Consider the following 12343-nt stretch of genomic DNA (forward strand, 5'->3'; position numbering starts at 1 on the left):
TGTACAGGATCTATTAAATCATTAGGCATATCTTGTACATGTTGTGACCTAAAATCAAATTCTCTTGATCCACCTATGGTTAACATATTGCATTGTCTCTCTCCACTTTCTTTGGCCTTCACCAGAACTGGAGTTGTTAAATGCCTCTGTTCGTTTCCTTTTATTTTGTTGCAAATGTCTAATTTCTTGTGATGGTGTCGAACAATCCAATACATGTTTTGGTTGCAGCCGGTGAAGGATTCTGCGATAAAACCACTGAAACAACTCCTTAAAATAGTTTGCCTTACCTCGAGATACACCATGTTGTGTATGTCTAAAATATGCATTTCTGACCATGTAATGAGACTTTTCCAAGCCTTGGGTGTTCCATATGCCTAGGTTTTGATACTTTTGAATGAAGTATGGTAAGTAATTGAAAATGATGTGCTGCAAATAAAACAAGTTGTTCGGAATTTTAAACATCCTTTTAGTCCTTTTCATTTAAAAGGGTGCTTTAACAATACCATGTAATGAGTAATCTGAGTTTCAATCCATGCTGTCTTAAATGCTTTATTTAGTAGCTAAAGGTTCTCCTTAAACTTGTTTAGATAATTTTGTGTCCACTCATCTTTGTCACACATCTGAAATAGCACATCGATGGAGTGCCATACTTCACCCTTGGCATTGCAAGTTGTGGTTTCCTAGTCCTTCACTGCCATATACATATTTTTCCATTGCTGAAACTCAATTTTGATGACTTAGGTGGACTGATATATGCTTTCACACTTGGTTATCTTCTTATCTTTCATGCATGTTGCTTTAGATAAAAAATGGTGTGCCCTGATTCCACCAATAGATGGTTTTCAAGGTACATCTTTATCATTGGTTGACCTTTTCTCGTCCCGCTGGATTTTCACATTGCCCCCATGGAGACCCATCTCTAACAAAACCAATTCAAGCGCCTCTATGGCTACCTTTTGTACTTTTGAGTGCTTGATTTTCCAAGCAAACCCAATGTACAGATACACCAATGTACAAATGTGGACATTGACAAGTGGAATATCCAAAATTGGGTGGAAATTAGGATCCTCATTATGGCTAGTAGGAGCCTTTCTCCACCATTTTAGGACCATCATCTTTGCAGGCTCCATGCAATACAAGCATAGAGACTTTAACATAGCACCCATTCCATAATTATACATACACTTCAGTGTTTTAAGTTCATCTACAAGATTCCATTGGACTTGAAAGTCTCCCCTCCCATTTACAACGAACACCTTTCCTTGATTCATTTGTTAATCAATGATATCAGTCACTAGGGGTTTGATGGAACACCCAATAAAAAATGTCGTGGTCTTTTTTCTTTACCTTCAAGATTAAATCCTTATGAGACATGAAACTAAATCTAAAAATTAGCTTCAAAACAAAATGCAAAATGCCACGTGTCTTTTCAAATGTTACATTATAGAACTCAACAATTCTAGTTTGCAACAAAGTGAAGTCCATGAAGATATTTTTGTACTCAACATAGGTTACAATTGTTCCTTGAGATCTATACATATTATCAATATGAAATGGACATCCAATGAAGTCTATCTGTGCATGGTTGAGTTGAAGTCTCTCTTTCTAAACACTTGCTGCTATTGGTAGAAGTTTCGACTTTATTCCATTCTTCACAAAAATGGAGGAGATAGACTGCTGAATAGATGAGTATCCTCTCTTACTCACGTCAAGGGAGTCAAATGTGCCTTGTATTTCACTGGCAGGAACTGCACTCTTTGTAATAAAACGGTCAAAAACATCCCGCTGCAAACCCTTTTACTTTTTGTCATTGATTGTATCCTTTGCAAGACCACTTGTTATCAAAGGCTTCAATTGCTTTCCTACATTGGCCTTTGGATCTATGTTTTCTATTGTCTGGATATATAGCATGTCTACGTAGAAAACATAACAGACATAAGAAAAAACTATGTATAGGTGAAATAAACTATAAGGTTCACAATCGTGACCTCAATGGTTGGATTCTTTTCTTGAGACCTCCAGAGCCAACCTTCAAGGTTTCAAGATTCCGTAGTCTCTTCTTTCACACACGAGCACCTAAGCTTGTATCTTTCCTTTGTAAGTTTTGCACTTTTTCTTGCAAGCAAGACCTATATTTATTGTGTGCACTACAAAAGGGTTTTTTGGTCCTCACAATGCAAATTAGAAAGTCATAGAATCTCATTTTCTTGATGTTGAACCATGCTTTTTTGAATTTTTGATTTCCCAGTTAGAGCTTTGCAGAAGTCAAGTAAACCATTTTGTACGTCTTCAAAAAAGGTCAATAAAGTAGTGGTATTTGCAAACACAGGGGAGGCTTGGTCATAGGATTCAAAGGATAGAGTGAGCCATTTGTCCATAAATCTATGTGTTTTGCTCCCTCTAGTCCGAGTCTTTATTTCTCGGTGGGTGTAACGATTGTGTTTGTTTTACTTCACTTGCATAAAGGCTCATATTCATGATTCAAATCAACATGTAGATGATATTTATGTCATTTAGTGAGAAGGTTTCAGGGGGTGGATGAAGAAGCCATGAATACATAGTTCAAGAAAATCAAGAAACAAAAGAGTAGAATGCCATTAGTCCCTACTGCATACATCATATGGAGAAGAACTTCCCTCCTATAGACAAGGTGCATTCAATATAACTCAAAAAGGAAACCACATCAATCATTACGGCTGTTATGACTGTTGAAAGAATCCACTTTGAAGTACACTTTTTCAACGGTTGATGAGGTCACCTTTGTTACCATTTACATATGGTAGTGATGTGTGTGAACCTACTAGGACCGCCGGGGCAGTTTTTCCCTCTTTAGGAGGTTTTTTCCCCCGTGCATTGTATATACATCCAACACTCTAGGGCTATCTATCTTTCCATTGTACACTAAGTAACACACTCTCTATTGTGTGCCTTGAGCTTCCTTTGTCTTCTCCAAGCTGTGTACGTTTCTCTGCAACCCTAATTCCAACAATTGGTATCAGAACAGGTTGCGTCCTCCCGGGCTCAGTCGCCATCTGCTCCAGTACATTCCTGCTCACTTTCTCCGATTCCAGTGAGCTTTCGCGAGCGCTCGCAGATCGACAAATATTTTGGGTGAGCTCGTAGAGCTTGGTCTGCTCATATTTTTTATTCGGGCTCATTTCGGCCTCCGTTTTCACTATAGGTAGTACTGCACATACTATTTCGTCATTTTGTGCAGAATTTCTGTCAGTGCCGTTTTCTGCATAACAGGTGCCTTGAAGTTTTCTGTGGTTTGTGCTATATAGCACATGTTGTTCCCATTCTGTTTCTCCTATTTTCGGGCAGTTTTCACATCAGGTGTAGCATTTATCATGGCTGACAACAACAACACAGATGTGTTCAAGATGTTTGCTGTTGAGGACAGGTTGGATGGGGACAACTACCCTACGTGGGCTTATATGATGAAACTTGTTCTTGTGTCAAAGGGCGTCTGGAACATTGTGCAGGGCATTGATGTATGTCCTAGTTCTGAGGATGTAGGCGAAGTTGAGGATGTTGTAGGTCTTGCTGCAAGGACTGCTGCTATTAGAGTTGTTTTGCCTACAGCAGAACAAGCTTGTTGGGATGTAAAGGATGTGTAGTCTCATGCATTGATTACGTTGTCTGTGAAGCGCACCATTGCTCCTCACATTTGTTCAGCAAAATCTGCAAAACAGGCTTGGGATATTCTAGCAGGTCTTTATGCACCGCAATGAGGCTAAAATTGCTTTGCTGCTTAAAGAGTTGGAGTCGAAGATTATGCATGAGGAAGATGATATGGACACTTTCCTTGCTAGTGTCAAGGATATCAATGATCAACTCATTTCTGCAAGTGAAATCATTTCAGACAGTTCCCTTGTGCAGACTATTCTTGATGCCTTACCAGATTCTTACCAGAATTTTGCTAGTACTTGGAGACTGATGACCCAAGGAAATTCTGAAGTTGTCAAGTTTGATGCATTATGCACATTGCTGTTGCAAGAGTCACTTTCTAGAAAAAACAGGACTAGGCAGCATGTAGTTGAACAGGGTTTTATTGCTTCTCAAAGAAAAGGTGGTAACATTAATGCAGCCACTTCTTATGGTTTTGCTACGAGTGGCAAAAATTATGTTCCTAATGCTTTTGCTGGCAGCAATTTATCTGGAAATTCTGGTGATAAGGGCAAAAAGAAGATGCATTGCCATTATTGTAAAGCTAATGATCACTTGATCAAGTCGTGTCCTAAGTTGAAGGCCAAAGAGGCTAAGAAGAAAGAGGGTGGTTCCACTACAAATGTTGGTTCCACTACAAATGCAACCATTGTTGAGTCTTCTGTGAAAGGAGACTGTAATGCTGATGTTGATGTAGAATGGGCTTTTAGCGCAGAGTGCACTTACAATCCTGCTATCCATGATGCATGCTTGTCAGTTGCTGTAGATTCACATGTGTGGTATTTCGACAGTGGTGCTACAAATCACATTACCTCACATCATGAATTGTTTACCTCTCTTGAGTCTGTCCCTCCTGGGAATTCAGTCACTTGTGCCAATAATGCCTCTTATCCAGTTCAGGGAGTTGGAAAGATTGTGCTTACTGCTGCAAATGGCAGTACCTTCACACTTGTTGATGCACTTTATGTACCTGGGATCAAGAAGAATATCTTATCTGTATCCGCACTTGATAGACTTGGACTTGTAGTCAAATTTGTGCATGACAGATGTACAGTTGATGATCTCAGTTCTGGTGATGAAATTGTTGCATCTGGCTTTTGTGCCGTGGGTTGTATAAGCTCACTTTGTATGACAAGTGTGGACAAAATTTTGCAAATGATGTTGTAGATTCAAGGGCTATTTTAGATGAAAAACTTTCGCATGCACGTTTTGGTCATCTGAATTTTTCCTGTTTGCTGCGTTTGCAGAAATCTGATATGGTTGCTTCTTTGCCGCCTCTTGAAGCACCTGTCAAACATGTTTGTGAAGGCTGTATTTTGGGTAAGATGCAGCGTTCTAAGTTTCCAAAGGATGGTTCAATTCGGGCCACATGGAGGTTGCAGCTTGTGCATAGTGATGTTTGTTGGCCCATGCAAACTTCGTCCTTGGGAAATTACCTGTACTTCGTGACTTTCATTGATGATTACTCCAGGCATGCATGGGTATTTCCGCTTAAAGCAAAGTCCGAAGTTTTATGTGCTTCAAACAATTTCTGGCTATGGCTGAAAATGTCTCGAAATGTACTATGGGCACCCTCCGTTCTGATAAAGGGGGGGAGTATATGTCTCATGAATTTAATGCATTTCTGGCTAGTCGTGGGATAAAACACCAATGTACAGTGCCTTATACACCTCAACAAAATGGTGTTGCTGAGAGGAAAAAAAGGTCACTAACGGAAATGGCACTATGTATGGTCAAAAGTCAAGCTTTGCCGCATTCTTTTTGGCTTGAGGACATCATGTGTGCCACTTATGTACTTAACAGGTGTCCTACAAAAGCTTTGCAGGATATTACTCCATATGAAGCATGGCATGATAGAAAGCCTTCTATTGATCACATGCGTGTTTTTGGTTGTTTGGCATATGCTTTGGTGCCACAAACACAACGCAGAAAATTGGATGATAAGGCTGTCAAATGTATTTTTGTTGGTTATAGTGATGAAAGCAAAGGTTACAGGTTGTATCAACTGCAAACAAAACATATTCTGGTTTCACGGGATGTAGTGTTTGTGAAAGATTCTGTTCAGCCCTTGCTGTCATGTACTAGAGACAGTAATGTAAGCTCACAGGACATTTATGACACTTTGTTGCCTCTTTTTAGTGGTGGAAATACGAATGTAAGTTCCAATGAGGCAAATGTATAGCCTATGGGGGTTTCTGAAAATGTTTTAGAACAGCCTATTACTGATGCAGATGTACATGATGTACTTGATGAGGAAAGGGCTGAAAATGAGCAGGCTAGAGGTATGCCAAAATGGCTGGTGCACACTTTGCGTGACAGTAAATTGGATGCACCTTTATCTAGTCGTACTCGTTCAGGCTCTCGCCATGCATCTTATGCATCAGATTGTTATGCTTTGGCTTTGTCTAGCTTACATGATGTTGAGGAGCCTCTGTCTTTTGATGAAGCACAGAATTCAGAAAATTGGATTGCTGCCATGAAATCAGAATATGATGCACTTATAGAGAATGACACATGGACTTTATGTGATTTGCCTCCTGGCAAAAAGGCCATTGGTACGAAGTGGGTTTACAAGTTGAAACGCAAGCCGGATGGTGAGATAGATCGCCATAAGGCTCGACTTGTTGCAAAGGGTTATGCACAACAAAAAGGCATAGATTATGAAGAGACTTTTTCTCCCACTTGTCGTATGACTACTGTGCATTTTCTATGTGCATTGGCAGCTCATTTTGGTTGGGATGTACATCAATCAGACATTGTTACTGCTTTCTTGAATGGTGACATATTTGAGGAAGTTTATGTAACGCAGCCTCGCGGTTTTGTCATAAAAGGACAAGAGGACAAAGTGTGCAAATGTAAGAAGGCTTTGTATGGGTTGAAGCAATCTCCTCGTGCTTGGTATGAGAAAGCTGACACTCATTTGGTTAAACGAGGCTTTCGAAACAGTCCAACAGAAAGCACATTGTATGTAAAGCGTGAGGATGATGTATTTCTCATTGTGGTTCTTTATGTTGATGATTTGCTGATCACTGGACCAAATGAGAGACATATTGCTGAATTTAAGGCTGATTTGAATGCTACTTTCAAGATGAAATATTTGGGGCTGTTGCATCATTACTTGGGTATACAGTTTAAGCAGTGTGATGGTGGTATTGCCTTGTGTCAGAAAAGTTACATAGAGACATTGCTATGTAAGTTTGGACTTGAGGATTGCAAACCTATTGCCACTCCCATGGAAACAGGTTTGAAGTTGAGTCTACATGATGCTGGCGATCCTGCTGATGTCACTCTTTACCAAACTGCTATTGGCTGCCTCATTTATGTATGCAACACGAGGCCAGATATTCAGTTTGCAGTCTCGCAGGTCAGCAGATTTATGCATAGCCCAGGGTCTAAGCATTGGCAGGCTGTCAAGAGGATTTTCCGCTACCTTAGTGGCACTTTACATCTTGGCTTGTTTTATCCCAAGGGGGGGTCATTGCCGCCAGACTTACATGCTTTTTCGGACTCAGATTGGGCTGGTTGTTTTGACACGCGAGTGTCCACAAGTGGTTTTTGTTTCATGCTTGGCAGTTCATGTATATCATGGTTGAACAAGAAGCAACCTACTGTGGCCACTTCGAGTTGTGAGGCTGAGTACAGGGCAGTCTTCACAGCTACGGTTGAGTGTGTATGGCTCAGACGCCTTATGACTGACTTGGGTGTTGGACAGGACACTGCCAACACTATCTACACTGACAGTCAGAGCGCATTGGCAGTTGCGAGGAACCCAGTTTTTCATGCTCGCACAAAGCACATTGAGGTGCATTACCACTATGTCAGGGAGAGGCTCTCAGCAGGAGAGATCAGCTTGGCTTATGTGCCAACACAGGACAACCTTGCAGATCTTTTCACAAAGGCATTGTCTCGTGAGAAGCTTGAAGCTTTCCGCAAAGCTTTGGGCTTACTCCCCTTTGTGGACTGATCTTGTCCTCAAGGCATGGCACTTCCCTTTACTCATGTGCCAGCTCTCGTTCACCGCATCACTCCAGGGGGGATTTGTTACCATATACATGTGGTAGTGATGTGTGTGATCACACTAGGACCGCCGGGGCATTTTTTCCCTCTTTAGGAGGTTTTTTCCCCCGTGCATTGTATATACGCCCATCACTCTAGGGCTATCTATCTTTCCATCGCACACTAAGTAACACACTCTCTATTGTGTGCCTTGAGCTTCCTTCGTCTTCTCCAAGCTGTGTGTGTTTCTCTGCAACCCTAATTCCAACAAACCCTATTATGTTGTTGAATGAAAAATAAGCAGTTCTTGATTTCTCTTTCTACGTCTTCACGGGCCCATCATGAAAAACATTGAAAATTCTCAACCCAGCTATTAGATAGGCATTTCCAACCTGATAGAATGCATGGACAATGCACAAGTAATAATGCCCACTTGTGAGAAGCTACATGCACAACACAAAAAATAGATGCACACCTTTTGATGTTTTGCATTACCAAACATTTTCTAAGGTCATTAGTGTCTGGAACCTAGAACTGGACACGAGGCCATACTCATAAGCTTCAAAAGTACTAAATTGTGCTACTTAGAGTCAATGATAAATGAGCTACTTTATAATATCCTCATCAAATACACGTTCAAATCAATAACATGTGGTTGTGATGAAGTCGTTACCTGATACATACAATAAAAAGGTTACCTAATACATCACACACAAAGAGCACCCAAGCAATGCACTATTACAAAGATGCATATCAATTTGCAATGTCCAAGTCAATCTACTCCTAACCCTGCAAAGGTGATACTTAAAGCAGCTCGATCCCATAAGCGATACAACTGCAACAAATCCTTCCAAAGCGAACACTTAATGTAAAGCAAAACACTAGCACATGTAAAAATGGTGCGTTTTCACTTTGGGCAGCCATCTATTTAATTATGTGGATAATATACAATGGGCCAATCATGACCCTCAAACAAGAACCTTATGAGCCAATACAACACAACAAATTGAATCAAAGTGTTAAGCAAGTAATCCCAAAAAAACCCTTGAATTCTATTGAACAAATGAGTGTTATGAAGCTAAACATCGCAATCCCCAGATGACTCACTATGAATGCAACTTGAGAGAGCTAGCCTTACGACAGACCTTAAAAGCTACGCTGGACCTAAAGCAACTCCCACAAGCAATGCAATTGAAACAAAACCTTCCAATAGGGGATGTGAATCCAACTCAAACTTTGACTCAATATACAATAGAGAGCCTGCACATGTAAAAATGAAGGGTCACATTTTTAGATAAGCTTAAGTTTCGCTTGTCTTTCTTGATTGCCACCTTCAAATAGGCCTTTTTCTATGCACTGAAATGCTGACAAGACCTTCCAAATGGTTGTTTGAACAAACAATGCGAAATGTGGAGTCTACAAGCATATGAGTCCTTTGTGGACAATGTAATACGCTGACACTTTACACGGTCACAGAATTGTCATGATCATGTGACTCTTGCCTTTCCCTAGGTCATCATGAGGTAGGAAGACCCTTTCTTACTTATTAGTAGCTATTTATGCCCATAGAAGATTTTGTACACATGTGAAAAACTTTCAAGGAGTGGCTTATGTGGAAATTCCTGCAAAAGGTAAAACCAACAAAACAAGGTGATGTAAATGCTCAGCAATTAGACATGCACAGTCGTCTCGTTTTGCCTCTTCAATAAATACACAGAGCAACATGTTCTTGACTCGAGAGAAATCATCTTTGCTACAGCTAGTCAATGCATGTTGTATCACTCGAGGGGGGGGGGGGGGGGGGCTATGAGCCTATCATGTGTATGCAATAGAAGGAGTTATTAAATTTTATTTTTTCTCACATTTTCACATACAGAAGGGTACCATAAAATGGAATTGGGAAATTTTTTATACATATTGAATAGAAAAAGGGTGCATTTTATATGTCAAAAATTCAAATATAAGGGGTTTAAAAGTATTCCTTGAACGCACATGCTATATAAAATTTATACATAGTGATCCCCCGTGGAGTTGTATCAACAACTAAAGAATTGCATGGGCATTGGAATTTTCAATGCAAATATGATCCCATTGTACTTATCGTAACTTGCAACTCACCAAAAGAATGGGATCTATGAGACCAAGCATCTCCAACACATTGCTTGCTACCTGTTGAAATCTTTCTCTGGTCTACTCTAGGCTTGTGCTATGATTGATAGCCAAGTCCAACTTTGGTTCATCTAGTCTTTAATGTTCGTAGCACTACGACCTATCTCACTTGTCCCCCAAAAGGCTAAATGATAGCAGTTCTCAGCAAATTGAAAGCATGACCTTCACAAAAGAAACTAAATGATGCAAAACTTAGTAGAGAACTCACTCGATCATTGGCATCAACTCCTCCATGACTACCTCAATCTGATTTTAGATGCATGTCACAAGACGTGCATGCATGTTCAATAGAGAGAAACCCTACTTGCTTCGAGCAAGTGTTAATGACTGGACATGAAAGAGCTATAGAAAATCTCAAATGATCCACTACATGGACTATACATGTATAGTCTAAGTTACTACAATGACCAAAACTAAGTATTTGTGAGATTCTACATGACCAGCTCGGGCTCAGGTGCAGCTCCAAAAATCAAGCTTTCAACCATCACAAAGCTCCAAACTAGACAAACAGATGCAATAAGAAACATTTGAAATGACAAAGATACCATAACTGCATATGGTCAAAAAGAAAACAACTCACTAAAACATTGTAAACAATTCTAGCTAATGTCCCCACACTGAGACAAGTAAGCTCCCATAAGCTGCTCACAAATGATTTTGTATCTTTCATAGGGGATACCAAACAAATCTATCTCCTTTTCTTGAAAATATGGAGAATGAAAGCTTCATTCTTGATGATGTCACTTCCCTTCGGACTATCACTCAACTAGTTAAGCATACACATGCACTACAATATGTTATATACTACCAATAACAACTCTTCAAATTTTTCAAAGAAGAAACTATCATAGCATATGCTGAAACATCTAGTTATCTACACTTTTGCTACAAAGGTCAAGAGAATAACACCACATGGTGAGCAACACAACACACCCATTCAAACAGAAGAGAGGGATACTAACAACAAAAGAGCTCGTGGGGGCAATTGAGACTTGATGACAATTTTCCATACTCAAGCTTACACCTACATAGGCAAGGGCAGTCACATTAAGCAAAGAAGGGAAATCTCGTTGGCGGAGATGGTGTCATTATCCACAATCATTGACGAGGTCAAGGGAGGGATAGGGTTGCAAGACGACCAAGAAGCACAAGCACAATGCAATAGGTGCTAACTCTTAACCAAATCCATAACTAGCTCCATCATGTTCTGCAATCACTAACAACCATCTCTCTCTCTCTCTCTCTCTCTCTCTCTCTCTCTCTCTCTCTCTCTCTCTCTCTCTCTCTCTCTCTCTCTCTCTCTCTCTCTCTCTCTCTCTCTCTCTCTCAAAAGTGAAGTATTACCAGTACAAAAACCTTCACATACTCCTGCAAAGATCTTGCACAGATAAGAAGCTTCTGTTAGGCTTAATCATCCCAACAACTTCAAAGTTAGAATTATTGTTTTTACCAACAATCATATGATACCAACAAACTACTCCATGTCTCATCAAACAATAAACTTAAATTTTTTATATCAAAAGAGAAGTTGTTCTAAGTTTGATAATTTCAAAAGAATGCATGCATGCACTCACTGCCTATGGAATCCATGTTACATGTCACCAGTGTAATTTTAAAAACTTTGAAACTTCAACTTAAGCTCCTGGTCTATTTGCAGGTTCCAAGGCTTCAATCATCACAACACTGTTGCCCCTAATCACCACCATGCCTATCTCATTTCAACCATTGCCATTCATTTCCACTATTCCGTTAAGGACCAGATTCATGAACTGGTCATAGCCACGTAGTGCCGACAACCACTCGATTCACATTCAACTTAGTGTTTAGCTTCTTGTCCATAAATTTCTTGAGATCCGGAGGTTCTCCTAGCTGGATCATGGCAAGAAACCTTCGATGTTAGGTTTGCCTCCCAAACTTTAGGTTGTGAAGGGGAAGTGAGGATCTCTCTCTCTCTCTCTCTCTCTCTCTCTCTCTCTCTCTCTCTCTCTCTCTCTCTCTCTCTCTCTCTCTCCCCCCCCTTTCTTGCTTTAGCATTTTGACAAAATGATAAATTGTGTGTGTACCTGGGCGTGGTGTTGGGCCTCTCCTGCCTTCTACTGATTGTCTCTTATGCCTTGTGGGTTGTGGTCACGAGGGCTAGAATTAGATAGGGGTTGGCGAACTTCATTTCTAATACTGTGTGTGTGTGTGTGTGTGTGTGTGTGTGTGTGTGTGTGTGTGTGTGTGTGAGAGAGAGAGAGAGAGAGAGAGAGAGAGAGAGAGAGAGAGAGAGAGAGAGAGAGAGAGAGAGAAAGAGGCTATTGCCTTACAGGTAAATGGCAAGAACAAAGGCGACTATGAGAAAGGCAAGCAAAGGACCGGGTTTGGTTGCTAAAGAAGGAGGAAGATATGCTAGTAAGAACAAGAGACCAGGAAAGCCCATGAAAATCTTGAAAGCGCCAAGGATGAAGAGGTTATAAAGACACACCAAGCTGTTCAAGGAAATCAAGAAGGCTCAAAAATGTATTGA

General features: G+C 40.4%; 1 pseudogene; it reads right to left on the bottom strand.

Moving 5' to 3' along the window:
- Positions 1–11468: 11468 nt before the first annotated feature.
- On the bottom strand, positions 11469–11712 carry LOC147452771 (putative small nuclear ribonucleoprotein G pseudogene; annotated as a pseudogene).
- Between the last annotated feature and the right edge of the window lie 631 nt (positions 11713–12343).

This window comes from Adiantum capillus-veneris, chromosome 8 (assembly GCF_014529385.1).
Source record: "Adiantum capillus-veneris isolate H3 chromosome 8, ASM1452938v2, whole genome shotgun sequence".
Taxonomy (NCBI): domain Eukaryota; kingdom Viridiplantae; phylum Streptophyta; class Polypodiopsida; order Polypodiales; family Pteridaceae; genus Adiantum; species Adiantum capillus-veneris.